This window comes from Ovis aries, chromosome 17 (assembly GCF_016772045.2).
Source record: "Ovis aries strain OAR_USU_Benz2616 breed Rambouillet chromosome 17, ARS-UI_Ramb_v3.0, whole genome shotgun sequence".
In the NCBI taxonomy this organism is placed as follows: domain Eukaryota; kingdom Metazoa; phylum Chordata; class Mammalia; order Artiodactyla; family Bovidae; genus Ovis; species Ovis aries.
Window position 1 is genome coordinate 31,683,850 of NC_056070.1, and position 21,019 is coordinate 31,704,868.

The 21,019-nt window shown below is 37.2% G+C and overlaps 1 long non-coding RNA gene across 1 annotated transcript; it reads right to left on the reverse strand.

Moving 5' to 3' along the window:
• Window positions 1–314: 314 nt before the first annotated feature.
• LOC132658062 (uncharacterized) lies at window positions 315–12,562 on the reverse strand. The gene is made up of 2 exons (XR_009597068.1): window positions 2,668–12,562; window positions 315–1,448 (listed from the first exon to the last, which is right to left on the reverse strand). It is a non-coding gene; the product is annotated as an uncharacterized LOC132658062 (long non-coding RNA).
• Between the last annotated feature and the right edge of the window lie 8,457 nt (window positions 12,563–21,019).

The window sequence follows — 21,019 nt, forward strand, 5'->3', positions numbered from 1 at the left end:
CATGTTTAAAGGCTCTTGGGATATTTTCATTGATCTTAACTACCTGGGCCAGCCAGCAACAGCAACAGCAGTTTCTTATCCAAGACTGCCTCCTTTGGGATAAAGAACACTGTGAAACTCCTGTCTCATAGATACACAAAATATAAATTGAAGGTGAAAAAAATGCCTCTGCATGTGATGGCCACATTACAAGGTCCCACCAAGACACTTAGTGACCCCTCAAAGCTCCAGACATTATTGGTAGTGACGAACACACACATTCACTTCACAGAATACTTATGTTTGAGTTCTTGAACAAAGCATTCAACAGAAAATTCACCTTCCTTACCTTTTTTATTTCCTTCCTCCCTCCCTCCTTTCAACTTCCTTACTAGCTCTGGGGAACAAATATGTGCAAAAATGTCTTAATGACACAATTTCAAATAAAACATGGCATATTTCAGTTACCTAGCAAACATTAAGGGTAAATGCGATGAAAAGTCTGAATTTACTTTTGACATTTGATAGCTAACGATGTTTATGCCTCAACATTCCCCACTCCACCATTATACCACATCTAGGGAAGTTGATATGAAAGCCCAGGTATTCTGTTCTTTGGGAATTTCAAACTATACAAGCCCCAGATCACACATAAGAATCTTATTCCAATTCCAAACATAATCATTAAATGTCTTTAACAGTTGAGGATTAAGAATAATTCTTATATAATAATTCTTCATAATTATACCCTAGCCAAAATTCTTTTCCAGTTCTCTCAAGTTATTTGTGGACCTGCTTGGGAGCTTTTCTGCTCATTATGTGACTGGAAATAAACATTTCTTACCTTTTGGGGGCATGCATGATATTACCAGTCTAGATATCTGAGCCAATTGTAGACTGGGTGGGGGTCCATCACTCCTCTATGAGCTGACTTTAACAGACCATTTATGAAGTAGGCTTTCAACAACTAACCTGGAGGGGTAAAATGTCAATATCAGTAGGCTGTAACAAGTTATGCTAAAGAATCCTAAAAAATAGAATATTGAAATAGCCCATCAGTTCAGTTCAGTTGCTTAGTCATGTCCGCCTCCTTGCAACCCAATGAATCACAGCACGCCAGGCCTCCCTGTCCATCACCAACTCCCGGAGTTCACTCAGACTCATGCCCATCAAGTCGGTGATGCCATCCAGCCATCTCATCCTCTGTCGTCCCCTTCTCCTCCTGCCCCCAATCCCTCCCAGCATCAGGGTCTTTTCCAATGAGTCAACTCTTCACATGAGGTGGCCAAAGTATTGGAGTTTCAGCTTCAGCATCAGTCCTTCCAATGAATACCCAGGACTGATCTCCTTTAGGATGGACTGGTTGGATCTCCTTGCAGTTCCAAGGGACTCTCAAGAGTCTTCTCCAACACCACAGTTCTTTCAAAAGCATCAATTCTTCGGCACTCAGCTTTCTTCACCATCCAACTCTGGAGGTCAAAAAAAGCGAAGCAGGGGAATGAGAAAAAGGAAATACACAGAAAATGAATAATAAAATATCAGATATAAGCCTTAACGTATCAATGATTTTTTAAAATTATCCAAATATAGAGATTCCAGAATGGATTCCTTTGAAAGATCCAATTGTATACCATCTAAGAAACTCATATTAAACAGTGACACAGCTAAACATAAAAAATGACGAAAAATATACATCATACTAATGTCATCAACTAATAAGCAGGAATAATTTTATTCATATTACAATACACCACATAGCAAGGATAATTACTAGGGACAAAGAGGGACATTACACAATGATATAATTCACCCCAAAGACATAGTGATCCTAAATGTATAAACACAAAACAAGAGATCTTCAACATACATGAAGAAAATAACACTTGATAGGGGTGAAAGAAGAAATTGACAAATAAGCAATTACTGGAGACATCAGTGCCCCACATTTAATTTTTTCCACAGTACTGGACAAAATTTAGTAAAGATATAGTAGAACTGAATAAGACTATCAATCAAAAGAATATAGTTGACATTTATAGAATGCTTCACCTCCAGAATGTAGACTACACCTTCTTTTCAAGCATCCATAGATTTACCATTTTAAATCATATCCAGGTTTGTAACATAAAGATTGACACATTTATCAGAATTGAAATCACACAAACTATATTCTTTGACCAAAATGAAACCGAACTAGAAATTAATAATAGAAACAGGGAAATATAAGGAAACAGGATAAATGACAGATAATATACTAAACACCTGGAATGTAAACAACATGCTGCTAAACAACCCATACGTCAAAGATTATATCTCAAAATAAATAGAAATATATACCTAGGTCTAAGTGAAAGTTAAAATATTTTATATCAAAAATGTGTGGATGCAACTAGAGCAATGAAAAGAGGGAAATATTTAGCACTAAATGCTTTTATTAGAAGTGTTTCTAATCAGTAATCTAAATCCCTGACACTAAATTAGATCAACAAGAGCAAAAGAAAACCCAAAGTAAGCAGAAGGAAGGACAATAGTAATACAAATAAGAGCAGAATAAAATGAAATTGAAAAAAGGAAACCGGTAAAGAAGAATTAATGAAACCAGAAGTTAGTTCTTTAAGAAACAATAAAAATAGTATGCCTCTAACAAAACTGGGACTTCCCAGGTGGAGCTAGTGGCAAAGAACTCACCTGCTAATGCAGGAGATGTAAGAGATGCGTGTTTGATACTTGGATGGGGAAGGTCCCCTGGTGGAGGAAATGGCAACCCACTCCAGTATTCTTGCCTGCAGAATCCCATGGACAGAGGAGCCTGGCAGGCTACAGTTCATAGAGTCAGCAAGAGTCAAACATGACTGAGCAACTTAGCACACACTAACAAAACTACTAAAATAAAAAGAGAGATGACACAAATCACAAATGTGAGGAATGACATGCCCATCAAGTTAAAATTCAAGTTTAGACCTGACAATTGAAATTACCAATCTCATATGTTTACTTTCTATGTGGCAGAGCCTGACCCAAGATTTCTCCGTGTTCAAATATACACAAATAGAAACAAAGCAACTAACTGAAATGAATAAAAACATACAAATGAAATTATTGATTTGAGTAAAGATCAGCAATTTTAATAAATTGGCTTATGAGGGGTCCAGATAATTTTATAATACCAACATAGAACTATACATATAACTTTGTAAAGGGAAAGCATGCACAGTGAAAGAATTAGATTGGTTTCATTGTAATCCAATAGTAAGTCAGATATATGCCTCTCGATCTAAGGTGTAACAGACAGCATCTATGATGTATTCACGTCAAAGTTTAATATCAGATCATCAGGAGGAACAGGGAATAAACAAACTAGACATCATCATACAGACACAATGAGACAAATAACAAATATAAGGCAGTCTGTGGGACAGCAGGCCTGATCTCTTCAACAAGTTAATATCTGGAGAAGGGACTGCACTATATGAAAGAGGGGCAGAAGCATTTAACACAGTGTGATACCTGGTCCTGAGTTTGGTACTTATTTTAACAAACTGTATTAAAAGGACATTTTTAAAATAGTGCCTGTTTTTATAAACCAGGGTATGCTCTGTAAAAAAATAAATAACCAGCACATATATTAAAATATTCCTACACATTAAAAAAAATTAAACTTGAGGAATGAAATAGGATATCACTGCAGATTTTGCAACCACTGGAAAAATCATACAGGATACTTTAAACAATTATATGTTCATAAATACAACATCTTAAAGTAATACACATTATCAAAACTCAACCAAGAGGAAATAACCTGAGTTGTTTTGTAATTACTAAAGAAACTGAATTTATTATTTAAAAAGTTCAGTAATACCAAACTGAATACCAAATTCTGTTTCAGTACAGAATTTACCATTCACTGGAAAAGTGTCAAGTTTTTTAATCTCTTCTAGAAAATAGAGAAAGGAACACTTCTTAATTAATTTTTATTGGGTTAGTGTTATCTTGATAATTAAATTAGAGAAAGGCAGTAAGAAATGAAGAAGACTGTGGACTAATATCTGCATAAACTTAGACACAAAAATTAAGAAAAATATGAAAAATCAAAACAAACAATGTATAAAAATAATTATACACAACAAGAAAATAGGACTTACTTCTATTATGGAAGCCTGGTTCAATATTAGAAAATCATATAATGCAACCTATCATATTAATAGGGTAAAGAGAATTCCCTAATGATCCAATGGTTAGAACTCCATTCTTTTACTGCTGAGGACCTAGGCTCAATCCCTGGTCAGGGAACTAGGATCCCACAAGCTACATAGTGCAGCCAGGAGGAAAAACAAAAGAAACCCACCACCAACAAACAAAACAAAAGGGTAAAGAGGAAAAAAATCATAAACAAATATAACATCTATTCATGAGAAAATTAAAATTTTAGCAAGTTTAATAAAGAACTATCTCAATTTGACGTACCATCTACAGAATCATCAGAGCTAACACCAGATTAATGGTGAAAGACAAAGATCAGGAACAAAGCAATAAAATCTGTTCTTGTTATCCTATTCAAGATGCTACTAGACAGTCTAAGCACTGCAAAAAGGCAAAAAAAAAAAATCACAGATTAAAAGGAAGAAAATGTTCACTATTTCAGAATGACATGACTGTCTACATAGAAAATCCCAAGAATCTACAACAAAACTAAGACTAATTACTTTGACAGTGACAAATACAAGATCAATGCAAAAAATAAATGTTTTTATATAGTAACACTGCACATGTGGAACCAAAAAAAAAAAAAAAAGATTCACAACATCATTTAAAATTGCTACAAATAAATACCTAGGAAGCTAACAAAGTATGTACAGAATCTGTATGCTTCCAAATATAAAATGCTTATAAATGTATCAAAGTAGACCTAAATAAACTGATATTATGTTCATGTATTGGAAGACCAAATATACTAAAGATATCAATTCTCAAATTGATATCAAGGATGACTGTAATTCTTATCAATATCTCAGCAAGGATTCTTTTAGACATAGACAAATTTCTTCTAACATGTATTAATACATGGAAAACCACAAGTCCTAGAGCAGCTAAAACAATCTTTTAAAGAAGAATGAGGGAGGAGGAACCATTCTTCCTTTATATCAGGTGGCTACATCAGTCATTTTAGTCTGTTACACTGTGGAAGAGAAGACACAAAGATTAATGACAAAAAATATATGTAACTCAAAATCAGGCCCACAAAAATGTTTCCAACTGATACTTGACAGAGATGTAAAAGGCTTTCAATGGAAGAAAGACAGCCTTTTCAACATGTGATGCTTTTGCAGTTAGATATCCATAGATCAAAAATGGACTTCCCTGATAGCTCAGTTGGTAAAGAATCTGCCTGCATTGCAGGAGACCCCCCATTGGATTCCTAGGTCGGGAAGATCCGCTGGAGAAAAGATAGGCTACCCACTCCAGTTTTCCTGGGCTTCCATGGTGGCACAGCTGGTAGAGAATCTGCCTGCAACATGGGAGACCTGGGTTTGATCCCTGGGCTAGGAAGATCCCCTGGAGAAGGGAAAGGCTACCCATTTCTGTATTCTGGCCTAGAGAATTCCATGGACTGTATAGTCCACAGGGTTGCAAAGAGTTGGACAAAACTGAGTGATTTTCACTTTCACATTCAGAGCAAAAACAATCAAAAACAGAAAAAGACCTTGAGCTAAATCTCACATTTTACATAAAATTTAACCTAAAATGGTTTGTAGACTTAAAACACAGAACTATAAATATTTTAGGAAAAATGTAAAGAAGAATTTTCAATATATAAAGCTAAGCAAATTGCTCTTGAACTTGACACAAAAAGCACAACCCATAAAAGGGAATATTGATAAATCAGACTTTGTCAGAATTTAAGATTTTTGCTTTGCAAAAGACCTTGTTAAGAGCATGATAAAACAAGTTACCTACTGGGAGAAAATATTTTCAAACTCCATATTAGACCAAGGACTAGTTTTTAGAATACATAAAGAACTCTTAAAACTAAACAGTAAAACTTTAGAAAATGAGTAAAAGGCACATTTCAATGAGGAGGATATATGGATGCCAAATAAATACAGGAAGTGATCAGCTCTATTATTTATTTGCAAATATAAACTGAAGCCACAATGAGCTGCCTCTATATGCCTATTACAAAGGCTAAATAGTGACAATAATACATATTGGTGACATTGCAGAGAAACTGGATCACTTATGTATTGCTGTAGAATGTAAAATGGCATAGCCACGAATGTAAAATGGCATAGCCACTACAGAAAATAATTTTTTAAATAAAACAAAACATAAAATTATCAGATGATCTGGCAATATTGCTCTTTGCAACCACCCCAAAGAACTGAAAACACATTCACACAAAAACTTGGACATGAACGCTCATAGTACCTTCATCTCTAAATCTCTTTCAGCCCAAAAGTGAAAACAATCCAAGTATCATACAGTGGGAGGAGAAATGATCACTCTTCTCAACTGGGAGATTCCAAATTTTAAAATTTCACTGGGAATAAAACATATTTTTAGCTTTCTTGGTAGCTCAGATGTAATAAAGAATCTGCCTGCAATGCAGAAAACTCAGGTTTGATCCCTGGGTCAGGATGATCCCCTGGAGAAGGGAATGGCTACCCACTCCGGTATTCTTGCCTGGAGATTCCCATGGACAGAGGAGCCCCGTAGGCTACAGTTCATGGGGTTGCAAAGAGTTAGACGTGACTGAGCTACTAATGCTTTCATTTCACCATTACTTACCATTCCAACATCAATATAAATGCAAGTGTATGGTCATTCCTCTCAACTGGGAGATTCCAAACTTAAATTTTCAGTGAGAATAAAACATATTTTAGTTACAAAAGACATTAAATAGATGAACGATGAAAAGTGCATTGCCCTTTCTTAAGCAATTTAAGGTTAGAAACCACTGAGCAATGTGATTTCTGTCTTATAAAATAACTAATGGAAAGACTATAACTAATAACTAAGCCATGCCTGCCTTTTAAGTGTCAGTAAGTTTATTGAAATCTGTACTTTTAAAAAGCTATTCATTTTTCTTTTAAGATTGTATAAGGTAAACTTAACTTTGATTTCCCTGCTAGTAAACTCATATTGTGTTTATAGCAGACATGAATGCCCAGAGTGCAAATTCCCTACTATTTAGAGAATACCACAGTGGGCCAGTCCTAGTATACCTATTGGAAATAGTTGCAGCTTTATTAGTTCCAATTTGTCTGTCCTACCAAGAGTTCACTCATTTTAATTCATGTATCCATGTATATATTTATTGAGTGTCTTAGTATGAACCATGTACTCTTCCAGACTGAGAGACCTATCAGTGAGAAGAACAGAAAAAGCCCTGGATTAATGATGTTCATGTCCCAGCAGAAGGAGGCAGACAACATGTTAAATAAGTAAGTATGTTATATAGTATATGCAGTGGAGAAAAATACAGTAAGGAAGGAGAATAGAGAGTGTGGTGAGAAGGAATAGATGTTACGGGAAGACCTAACTGAGAAAGTGCTCATTTGAAAACAGTACTGAACTGCATTGAACACAGGTCCTGTGAGTTTGTAGGAAGTGTTATATTTGACTTACCAAAAGCTGACAGGAAAGGAAGGCCTTCTTTCATGTCTGCTAACTATTGGAAACTGTCACAGAGCCAGCTGGGGCAGTCCAGTGAAAGCCAAGATCAAGAGTCCAACTGGAATGACCTTGAAGACAGTGAATGTCTGGCAGGCACAGACCCAAACCCAGGAGGTTAGAAAACAGATACTGTAACTCCAGAGAGAGATGACGTGCTCCAAGTCTAATGACTCCCGTGGCAACAGGAAAGGAGCAACAGGGCGTAAAATCCAAGTGCATAGTCTGAGGTCATCAGCAAGATTTCCAAATAGAGTGGGAAGAAGCAGAAAACAAAGACCAAATGGACAGGGCGATTGAAGTGCCAGGGATTCAGACTAAGCTGAGACTGAGTGGCAGGAGGTAAAGTCAAAAGAAGTAGGCACATGTCAGCAGAGAGTTACAAAGAGGAAGCAAGTTTCTATAAAGTCAGGCAGGTCCACCAGAGAAGCACAATAGGTTCTGACAAAGATCTGAAATAGTGATTATATTCAATATGGTAATTGTGTGTGTGTGTGTTGGGGTAGGTTAGAGAAAAGCAGAATCAAACTCTCTCAGCTCCATAGGAGAACTACAGATGCTTGTTTTACCAGTAAGACTAATGACATTGAGTCAAAATAGGAGTATGTTCTACCTTTGATTTATTGTTGTTCCTTTCTTTATGTCAAATTATTTTTATGCCTGTTTAAAAAGTATTTTATATTAATTTTTAATCATAGAAAATGTGAAATTTAAGACATAGAGTAAAACACACAGAAGATTTCTATATATTTTCTTTCCCACTGTTATATTCAAACCCAGTAATTCACAGAAAACATTACAGAGAATCTGAGTCCCAAGAGATATAAAGTGATGTTATATTAAAATGAGTCTAGTAGTAAAATACACTTAGGAAATGTTGAGTTGAAAAAGTAATTTTTCTGATGGGTTTTAACTGTAAGAACTATAAGATAAATATTTATATTTGTTGTAAATGTGCATTTTGTAATAAATTTTGTTAAAAATAGATGGTATTTAAAGCAGTTTTAGGTTCACGGAAAAATTAAGTGGAAAAACAGTTCCATATATTCCCTAATCATTTATTGAACAGTCTCTTGTACTATCAAGATCACACCTTGGATTGCTACATTTATTACAGCCCATGAACCTTTTTCAACATTATCAACCAACATCCATAGTTTACATTAGGGATCATTCTAAGTATTGTAAATTCTGTGGGTTTCAACAAATGTCTAATGACATATATCTACATTTCTCTTTACTTTTTCAATGGTGATCAAATTTATAGTTGGTTTATTAAGAGCAGAGGTCACCAATGACTTCCATATTTCTAAATCTAATTGCATTTCAGTTCTCACTCAACATAGTTGATTTTCAGCAACTTTCATAATGCAGAATTTTTGTTTTCTCACTGTCTTCCAGGACATAGCATTCTCCCAGTTTTCTCTCTACATTTCTGGGTCTCCTTCCATGCCTCTTTAGCTGGCTCAAACTTCTCTGGTCCTTAAGATTAGAAGTTCTATATGGTTCTTTTTATTACTTAGTTTTACTTTGGTGATTTTACTCACATTTATAATTTGTTATGCAAAGTCATATAGAAGTCAAAGACTCATTAGAAAAGGACACATTGCTGGGATAGATTGAAGGCAGGAAGAGAAAGGGAGACAGAGGACTAGATGATTAGATGGCATCACTGACTCAGTGCACATGAGTTTGAGCAAGCTCTGGGAGATGGTGAAGGACAGGGTAGCAAAGAGTCCGATACTACTGAATGACTGAAAAACCACTGCTGGGAGCCAGCGTGAGGAACTCCGCCCGTGGCAAAGGTCATGAGGAAGGAGGCTCGGCATATGCAAAGGCGGGATCGAGCCTCAGGAGACCCCCTGTTCCCGAGCATCTACCCTCAAAACCAGAGTCTGCCTACTTTACTGCTTTATGCTCTCACCTACACCTCTGACTTTATGGGGGGCTGTCCCCCACCACCTCTCTTGGAGAAGGAGTTAACTTACAGCTCCAGTTAATAAATTTCCTGGGCATGACAAGAGTGTTTCAACTTACAAACTCCTCTGGAGGCTCTCTAGCCTGTCTGACAGAATTATCCAGCCACGTGTGATTATTTGCAGCCTCCCAACCGTGAAAGGCATGAGATGCTTTAAACTTTCTAAAAACAGATTCTTTTGAGAAGTTAGAAAACTATTAGTATAGTATTAGTGAGTTAGTTAGAAATTATGTTGGTGAGGGGTTTCATTGCTGAGTTAATGATTGCCGCCAGGCCTCCATATCCTTAGGCACCTGGGAGTATGTTAATCAATGTGATTGGAATGTAGAAAAAGAAATATAGTAGTTTTGATGTTAGCAATACTAGACTTTTGAGTTAATGAATTTTCTCTGTTATAGATCACTGTACTCCTCTTTCTTTGTTATAAATTATTGTGTCCTTGCTATGTAAGAATGTAGCTTTATCACTATCTTAAGACTAAGTAGATCTTAAGGAGAAACAAGTTTTCTGATGGACTAACCTTTATCAATAGAAAGTAAGGTGGGGCCATAAAATGTTAATCGGTCTCCACACCAGAAGATATTGTGAAATGTAAGACCCTTGTAAGAACAAAGATATGCTGATAAGTGTCGGAGCAGCTGACCCTGTGTGACTCTGTTTCTTACATTCATCCCTAAATGTATAACTAAAAGTATAAAAGTGGACCTGAAAAATAAAGAAACGGGACCAGTTCCTGGAAAGACTGGCTTCCCCTGTGTGGTCTTTTCTCGTTCTCTTTTCTGGCTGAATTCCCATCTGGAGTGTGGAGGCTCACCATGTCTACCTACTTGCCCTGGCTTCTAAGACCCACGTGAGAGGGAGCCCAAGGTGGGGCACCCTCCACTGTTCAAGTGGGTGCTGGTGGCCTACGTAGATGGTGCAAACTCCTTGTCTTGGAGTTTTGTTGGTTTTCCACGTAAACAAAGTTATTCAGCCTCTTTTTCTCCACTAATATTTCCTACTACACTACCCTTTTCTAATCTCTCTTCATATCTATAATTAAATAGTTCTTTTCAGGATGCCAACTCTGTCCCCACTTCGAATTCCCTGGATCCACCAGGGCTGGACCCCGGCAAACCACCACAAATACAAAGACATAGCAGTCTCATTTGAAAAGATCTTGATGCTGAGGAGTATTGAATGCAAAAGAAGAAGAGTGTGGCAGAGGATGAGATGGTTAGATAGAATCACTGACTCAATGGACATGAATCTGAGCAAACTCCAGAGATAGAGAAGAACAGGGAAGGGAAGCCCGGAGTGCTGCAGTCCACAGGGTCACAGAGAGTCGGAGATGACTTAGTGACTTAAACAACAAATACAGAGTCACTACTGACAAATATATACCTGGACCAGAATTTAGTGGAAATCACCAATTATATAAATAAACACTACTTCTTTGTCATTTCTGCTTGCACGTTTCCCCAGGTATAATGTGTGCAAGACTAAGTTTGGGAAAATTACTCAAAACCAATCTGACCCATTGTCTTTATGCTCAGGTAAAGAAATCACCAATCATGCAGTTCCACAGATCTTTGATGTCTTCCTTCCTCCTCTTACATCATACTGATAGAAATTTCTACCTATTTTCAGTTCAGTTCAGTTCAGTTGCTCAGTCGTGTCCAACTCTTTGTGACCCCATGGACTGCAGCACACCAGGCTTCTCTGTCCATCACCAACTCCCAGAGCTTGCTCAAACTCATGTCCATCAAATCAGTGATGCCATCCAACCATCTCATCTTCTGTCCTCCCCTTCTACCTGTTTTACTCTTAAAATATTTCTGAAATCTATTTACTTCTCTCCATTACTATTATCACTACCTAAATCAATTGCCATCATTTCATCTTGAACACCTAAATAGATTCCAAGTGTCCATTCTGTATTGATGACCACTCCTGACAAACCCATTCTCCACAGAGCAGCCAGAATAAATTTCTCAAAACACTCCCCTGTTTATCATAGCCATAGGTTCACACTGCTTTTATGATAAAGGCTGACAATTCTTTAACATGGCCTTCAAAACCTTGCATGGCTTGACCACTGCCCACCTCTTCAGCATCATTTTAAATCCATCTTTTCTTTGTTCTTTACCTCTAGTAACAATGGGTTTCTTTGTCTATCATGATATGACTCAATTTACAATGTAAATTACATTTATTGTCCTTTTGTCTACAGTGTATTTTCACATTGCCCAGGTAAGCTCCACTCATATTTGAAGCTACAGCTCACATGTTTCACTTACTCAGGGAAGTCACCTTTGAACATCCCCTACTCCCAATGAAATGTATTCTAGGTCATTTCTCTGTTATACACATATACACTGAAATAAGATCTCCATCTTACTGACTTACTTAATAAGTTAATTTTACAAGTTAAATATAATCCTAAAGAAAACAGTAAATTTTTTTAAAGATTTAAATTATTTTTAGCACAAACTTTAATTCATATGTCACTCATTCTATAGCAAGTAAATAAAATATCTATTATAAATTTCAAATGTTGTGATTTATTCAATGGAATATTGAATTGAACACATACCATATACCACTACAAACTCTGGGTTCTGAATATGAAACTGTAAATAAAGCAATGGCATTGATAGAGGCTAAATTCAAGGATAAGAATTTATATTTATACAGTCAGACCTCCATATCTGAAGGCTTCATATCTGAGGATTCAACCAACTGTGGATTGAAAATGTTCAAAACAAATTTTCAAAAAGTTCCAAAAAGCAAAACTTAAATTTGCTATGCTCTGGCAGCTGTCTACACAGCATTGACATTGTGTTCACAACTATTCACATAATTTTTACATTGTATTAGTATTACTGGCAATCTAGAGATGCTTTAAAGTATATGAGAGGACATGAATCAGTTATATGCCTACCACACCAGTTTATATAAGGGACTTGACTGTCTGCTTGAATTCTGTTATCCACAGGGGTCCTGAAACCAATGAATCCTTCCCGCTCTGTACAGATTAGGAAAGATGACTATATGTATGGAAAAGAACACATCAAAAAAAATAGACATTAAAACAGCTTTGGGAGTGGACATACTGAGAATTGAAACCAACCTAGTATATTAAGCAATAATGAGGCTGGATATAGTTTCTGTCCATAGGATTTTGTCCAGTGCTGCAACCAAGTGAAAATAATTTAGCCGCTTGCTTCAGAAAATACCTTGTCTCACTCTGACCACCAATTTGAAGCTACTGCCCTATAAACTCTGCACAATTACAATCATTTCCTCACCTAACATGAACTCAAAAAACTCTCAGACAAGAAACTAAAACCCTAATACCTATAAATACTCTGCCCCAATTTCCCATTTTGCACCACTATGAATATCTGTCAAAGTAATATTTAGCAAACCTAATAAAGTGGGTTTTGCCTAGTGTGATAAGTTGCTTCAATCGTGTCTGACCCTTTGTGACCCTATGGACTGTAGCATGCCAGGCTCCTCTGCCCAACGGATTTTCCAGGCAAAAATACTGGAGTGGGAGGCCATTCCCTTCTCAGGGAAACTTAGTTTTGCCTTAGCAATACCATTTGGGATTTTAGTTTTCTTTTTTTCTTTTTGGTGTTAGGGAAGAGTCAATAGTTAGAAATATTATTGGAAAATATATTTGAATACTAATGGTAACTGAAACAGATAAGAAAACAAGAGTAGTGTTACTGTAAAGGTGCTTGAGAATTTATTTTAAAAAGTGTGTTCTAATTTGGGAGGAGGGTGCCAAGATACAAGTGGGGTCTGACAAGTGAACTCATTTGGGATATTTTACTAAGTTCTGATGCACAGAAGTACCTAGGAAAAATAAAAGCTAAAAAACTCTATATTGGCAATAGAGGCTATTGATGAACCCCAGTGGCTATAGATCTGTTTTACTTCAGTTCAGTTGCTCAGTCGTGTCTGACACTTTGCAACACCATGAATTGCAGCATGCCAGGCTTCCCTGTCCATCAGCAACTCCCAGGGTTCACTCAAACTCACGTCCATCAAGTCAGTGATGCCATCCAGCCATCTCATCCTTTGTCGTCCCCTTCTCTTTCTGCCCCCAATCCCCCCCAGCATCAGAGTCTTTTCCATTGAGTCAACTCTTCACATGAGGTGACCAAAGTACTGGAGTTTCAGCTTCAGCATCATTCCTTCCAAAGAACACCCAGGACTGATCTCCTTTAAAATGGACTGGTTGTATCTCCTTGCAGCCCAAGGGACTCTCAAGAGTCTTCTCCAACACCACAGTTCAAAAGCATCAATTGTTCAGTACTCAGCTTTCTTCACAGTCCAACTCTCACATCCATACATGACCACAGGAAAAACCATAGCCTTGATTAGACAGACCTTTGTTGGCAAAGTAATGTCTCTGCTTTTGATTATGCCATCTAATTTGGTCATAGCTTTCCTTCCAAGGAGTAAGCATCTTTTAATTTCCTGACTGCAATCACCATCTGCAGTGATTTTGGAGCCCAAAAAAAGAAAGTCTGACACTGTTTCCCTATCTCTTTCCCATGAAGTGATGGGACCAGATGCCATGATCTTCGTTTTCTGAATGTTGAGCTTTAAGCCAACTTTTTCATTCTCTTTCACTTTCATCAAGAGGCTTTTTTAGTTCCTCTTCACTTTCTACCATAAGAGTGGTGTCATCTGCATATCTGAGGTTACTGATATTTGTCCCAGCAATCTTGATTCCAGCTTGTGCTTCATCCAGCCCAGCATTTCTCATGATGTACTCTGCATAGAAGTTAAATAAGCAGGGTGACAATATACAGCCTTGATGTACTCCTTTTCCTATTTGGAACCAGTCTGTTGTTCCATGTCCAGTTCTAACTTTTGCTTCCTGACCTGCATATAGGTTTCTCAAGAACCTATTTTACTTAATATCTCATAATTTCTTAGATAGGGAACAGATGTGAGGTAGGTAGTATGTAAATCATGAAAGTGAAAGTCACTTAATTGTGTCAGACTCTTTATAACCCCATGAACTATAGCCTGCCAGATTCTTCTATCCATAGAATTCTCCAGACCAGAATACCAGGGTGGGTAGCTATTCCTTTCGTCAGGGGATCTTCCTAACACAGGGATTGAACCCAGGTCTCTAGCATTTCAGGCAGATTCTTGACTAGCCGAGCAACCAGGGAAACCCAAGAATACTGGAGTAGATAGCCTATCTCTTCTCCAGAGGATTTTCCCGACTCAGGAATTGAACCAGAGTCTCCTGCATTATGCTTTCCTGGTGGCTCAAATGTTAAAGCATCTGCCTGCAATGCAGGAGACCCACATTCGATCCCTGGGTCGGAAAGATCCCTTAGAGAAGAAAATGGCAACCCACTCCCACTATTCTCTCTTGGAGAACCCCATGGACTGAGGAACGTGGTAGGCTACAGTCTATGGAGTTTCAAAGAGTTGGACATGACTGAACAACTTCACTTTATCCTTTATCCTCCTGCATTACAGGCGGATTCTTTGCCAGCTGAGCTATCAAGGAAGCCCATGCATATCGTACATAAATACATATTTGGCATTCAAATCAAGCAAATCTTTAAATATTCCCATTAGCTTTTTTAAACAGTATAGAACATAGGAAATTAAGCCAGATTTGAGTTTGTTCCCTGGTAAAAATATTTATGTTCTATGAAATGGTCTATAGATGTCACTTTGGCAAAAATTAACTTCCTTGAGAATACAGTTATGTCAGAGGCAAACAGATGTAAATTTTGCAGGTTTATAGACAGATATGTAACAAGGACTGTAGAAAATTTCTAACAAGAAGCAAACAGCTGATAGAAGAAAAGTTGATCATTTAAAAACAGCAAAATAGAAAAAAAAAAAAAAAAAAACCTCTCACTGTTCTTTGCAAACACCATCACAGAAGCTGACTGTTATTCTATAATCTCTTCTTGTTAACCCTGTGTGGAAAGAAGTAGGAGGAAAAAAAAGATGTTAGAACAGGGAGACAAAGTGCAGTAATTTTATTTCACCTGGTAATGTTTTCCTGCAAGTGTTTTCTGTGAAAAAGAAGGTAGAAAATCACAAATACTTTTGTTTCCAAGAGCAGATTTATAGTTAGATGAAAAAAAAAATACTGTAGTGTTTCTACTAAAACAGGAATCATTTCTATTTGGGGTTAAATAAGAAGGAATGAAGGCAAGTATTTACATAAAGATTCAAAACAGAGAAAAAATAAATTACATGTATAAAAATATTTTCTTTAAATATATTGTGCTTTAAAACTATTGTGTTGTTTATTACTATGCTTACTTTTCAAAAATATGTTTTAATTAAAGAGAAGAAGTTTTAAGACAATGGTTTTTCAAGAACAATTTTTCAATTATTAGGATTTCTAGAAAACCTTGAAGAGGCATTAAGTGACAGGAGAATGGCCAAGCAGACATTCTGGATTATTAAGACAAGCCATTCTACACAACTGTATTCTAAATGTTTACTTTATCAATAGTGAACTATTAAAGAATCATTTCACTAAATCCCACAGGAAGAAATGATGAATAGTAAAAATCAGCCCTCAATATGGGTAGATTTTAAAAACTTATAGGATATCAAATGCAGAACTTATGGTATATCTGGCTTCTTTAAAGCATTTTTTAAGGTATTTAATAAAAACAACATTGTAGATGGACTTAAAGGAGAAATACTATGCATCTCAAGATGTTTGATAGCCTGGGGTAATGGAACAAATGTTACAAAATAAAACTGAATTTTGCTTTAAACACTCAAAATCTTAGTAGAAAATGATAGACATATGAGCAGATGTTGATTTAATAACTACACAGGGACTTTAGTTTATAATAAATTTAATATGAATAAGCTGCATGTTATATGGTAGAATTACAGTTCAGAGAAGAGGAAAGATGATATTCTTGTCCTCTTCACTTGCCAAACACATTCAAATATTGTATTCTCTTCTGTGCATTACACCTTCAGAGGAAGAGGAACACACTAGAAAATATTCCAATGTACGAAGTGAAAGTGAAAGTCACTCAGTCGTGTCCAACTCTTTGCGACCCCATAGACTGTATTCCATGGAATTTTCCAGGCCAGAATATTGGCGTGGGCAGCCTTTCCCTTCTCCAGGGGATCTTCCCAACCCAGGAATCGAACAGGGGTCTCCTGCACTGCAGACAGATTCTTTACCAACTGGGCTATAAGGGAAGCCCCCCAGTGTATGAAACCCATATGTAAAAAAGAGTAGTTTGGACAAAATGGTAAAGGGGAAACTAGTTAGAAACTAATATGGCAGCTTAGGACTTTATATATAAAATACTTAAAATCATAGAATCTAAACAGGATGGTACTGACTCACAAAAGGACACATAGATGAATAGTACAGAAGAGAGAGCCAAGAAATAAGCTCACACTTTTTGGTCAATTAATCTATGACAAAGTCGGCAAGGATATACAATTAGGAAGAGATAATCTCTTCATTAAATAGTATTGGGAAAACTGGACAAATAAAATGAAACTAGACCAGTCATATCATATACAAAAATAAACTCAAAATGGATTAAAGACTTAAGTGTAGATGCTAAACCATAAAAGTCCTAGAAGAAAATGTAGGCAGTATATGTCATTTTAATTTCAGTTCAGTTCAGTCACTCAGTCCTGTCCAACTCTTTCTGAACCCATGAACTGCAGCATGCCAGACCTCCCTGTCCATCACCAGCTCCCGGAGCTTACTCAAACTCATGTCCATTGAGTAGGTGATGCCATCCAGCCATCTCATCCTCTGTCGTCCGCTTGTCCTCCCACCTTCAATCTTTCCCAGTATTAGGGTCTTTTCAAATGAGTCAACTCTTTGCATCACATGGCCAAAGTACTGAAGCTTCAGATTCAGCATCAGTCCTTCCAATGAATATTCAGGACTGATCTCCTTCAGGATGGACTGGTTGGATCTCCTTGCAGTCCAAGGGACTCTCAAGAGTCTTCTCCAACACCACAGTTCAAAAGCATTGATTCTTCAGCACTCAGATTTCTTTATACTCCAACTCAAATCCATACATGACTATTGGAAAAACCATAGCTTTGACAAGATGGACTTTTGTTGGCAAACTACAATGTCTGCTTTTTAATATGCTGTCTAGGTTGGTCATAGCTTTACTTCCAAGGAGCAAGTGTCTTTTAATTTCATGGCTGCAATCACCATCTACAGTGATTTTGGAGGCTAAAAAATTAAAGTCTGCCATGGTTTTCATTATATCCCCATCTATTGGCCATGAAGTGATGGGACCAAATGTCATGATCTTAGGTTTCTGAATGTTGAGCTTTAAGCCAACTTTTTCACTCTCCTCTTTCACTTGCATCAAGAGGCTCTTTAGGTCTTCACTCTCTGTCATAAGGGGGGGGTCATCTCATATCTGAGATAATTTATATTTCTCCCAGCAATCTTGATTCCAGCATGTGCTTCATCCAGCCTGGCATTTCCCATGGTGTAATCTGCATATAAGTTAAATAAGCGGAGTGACAACATACAGCCTTGATGTACTCCTTTCCTGATTTGGAACAACTCTGTTTTTCCATGTCCAGTTCTAACAGTTGTTTCTTGACCTGCATACAGATTTCTCAGGAGGCAGGTCAGGTGGTCTGGTATTCCCATCTCTTTAAGAGTTTTCCAGTTTGTTGTGATCCACACAGTCAAAGGCTTTGTCGTAGTCAATAAAGCAGAAGTGGAAATTTTTATTGAACTCTCATGTTTTGTCAATGATCCAGCTGATGATGGGGATTTGATCTCTGGTTGCTCTGCATTTCTACATTTTCCAGCTTGAACATCTGGAAGTTCACAGTTCATGTACTGTTGAAGCCTGGCTTGGAGAATTTTGAGCATTAGTTTGCTAGCGTGTGAGTTGAGTGCAATTCTGCGGTAGTTTGAGCCTTCTTTGGCATTGCCTTTCTTTAGGATTGGAATGAAAACTGACCTTTTCCAGTTCCGTGGCCACTGCTGAGTTTTCCAAATTTCCTGGCGTATTGAGTGCAGCACTTTCACAGTATCATCTTTAGGAGTTGAAATAGCTCAACTGGAATTCCATCACCTCCACTAGCTTTGTTCGTAGTGATGCTTCCTAAGGCCCACTTGACCTCGCATTCCAGAATGTCTGGTTCTACATGAGTGATCACACCATTGTGATTATCTGGGTCATGAAGATCTTTTTTGTATAGTTCTTCTGTGTATTTTTGCCACCTTTTCTTTTTTTTTTTAGTTTTTATTTTTAAAATTTTAAAATCTTTAATTCTTACATGCGTTCCCAAACATGAACCCCCCTTCCACCTCCCTCCCCACAACATCTCTCTGGGTCATCCCCATGCACCAGCCCCAAGCATGCTGCACCCTGCGTCAGACATAGACTGGCGATTCAATTCTTACATGATAGTATACATGTTAGAATTCCCATTCTCCCAAATCATCCCACCCTCTCCCTCTCCCTCTGAGTCCAAAAGTCCGTTATACACATCTGTGTCTTTTTTCCTGTCTTGCATACAGGGTCGTCATTGCCATCTTCCTAAATTCCATATATATGTGTTAGTATATTGTATTGGTGTTTTTCTTTCTGGCTTACTTCACTCTGTATAATTGGCTCCAGTTTCATCCATCTCATCAGAACTGATTCAAATGAATTCTTTTTAACGGCTGAGTAATACTCCATTGTGTATATGTACCACAGCTTTCTTATCCATTCATCTGCTGATGGACATCTAGGTTGTTTCCATGTCCTGGCTATTATAAACAGTGCTGCAATGAACATTGGGGTACATGTGTCTCTTTCAATTCTGGTTTCCTCAGTGTGTATGCCCAGCAGTGGGATTGCTGGGTCATAAGGTAGTTCTATTTGCAATTTTTAAGGAATCTCCACACCGTTCTCCACAGTGGCTGTACTAGTTTGCATTCCCACCAACAGTGTAGGAGGGTTCCCTTTTCTCCACAACCTCTCCAGCATTTATTGCTTGCAGATTTTTGGATCGCAGCCATTCTGACTGGTGTGAAGTGGTACCTCATTGTGGTTTTGATTTGCATTTCTCTAATAATGAGTGATGTTGAGCATCTTTTCATGTGTTTGTTAGCCATCCGTATGTCTTCTTTGGAGAAATATCTATTTAGTTCTTTGGCCCATTTTTTGATTGGGTCGTTTATTTTTCTGGAATTGAGCTGCATAAGTTGCTTGTATATTTTTGAGATTAGTTGTTTGTCAGTTGCTTCATTTGCTATTATTTTCTCCCATTCAGAAGGCTGTCTTTTCACCTTGCTTATATTTTCCTTTGTTGTGCAGAAGCTTTTAATTTTAATTAGATCCCCATGCAATCCCTATCAAGCTACCAGCCACATTTTTCACAGAACTAGAACAAATAATTTCAAGATTTGTATGGAAATACAAAAAACCTCGAATAGCCAAAGCAATCTTGAGAAAGAAGAATGGAACTGGAGGAATCAACTTGCCTGACTTCAGGCTCTACTACAAAGCCACCGTCATCAAGACAGTATGGTACTGGCACAAAGACAGACATATAGATCAATGGAACAAAATAGAAAGCCCAGAGATAAATCCACACACATATGGACACCTTATCTTTGACAAAGGAGGCAAGAATATACAATGGAGTAAAGACAATCTCTTTAACAAGTGGTGCTGGGAAAACTGGTCAACCACTTGTAAAAGAATGAAACTAGATCACTTTCTAACACCGCACACAAAAATAAACTCAAAATGGATTAAAGATCTAAATGTAAGATCAGAAACTATAAAACTCCTAGAGGAGAACATAGGCAAAACACTCTCAGACATAAATCACAGCAGGATCCTCTATGATCCACCTCCCAGAATTCTGGAAATAAAAGCCACCTTTTCTTAATATCTTCTGCTTCTGTTAGTTGCATACCATTTCTGTCTTTATTGTGCACCTCTTTGCATGAAATGTTCCCTTGGTATATTTAATTTTCTTGAACGAGATCTCTAATCTTTCCATTCTATTGTTTTCCTCTATTTCTTTTCATTGATCTCCTTGCTATTCTTATCTATTGTTTTCTTATCTCTCCTTGCTATTCTTTGGAACTCTGCATTCAAATAGGTATACCTTTCCTTTTCTCCTTTGCCTTTAGCTTCTCTTCTTTTCTCAGCTCTTTGTAAGGCCTCCTCAGACAACCATTTTGCCTTTTTGCATTTCTTTTTCTTGGAGGTGTTCTTGATCACTGCCTCCTGTACAATGTCATGAACCTCCATCCATAGTTCTTCAGGCACTCTATCAAATCTAATCTCTTGTATCTACTTGTCACTTCTACTGTATAATTGTAAGGGATTTGATTTAGGCCATACCTGAATGGTGTAGTGGTTTTCCCTACTTTCTTAAATT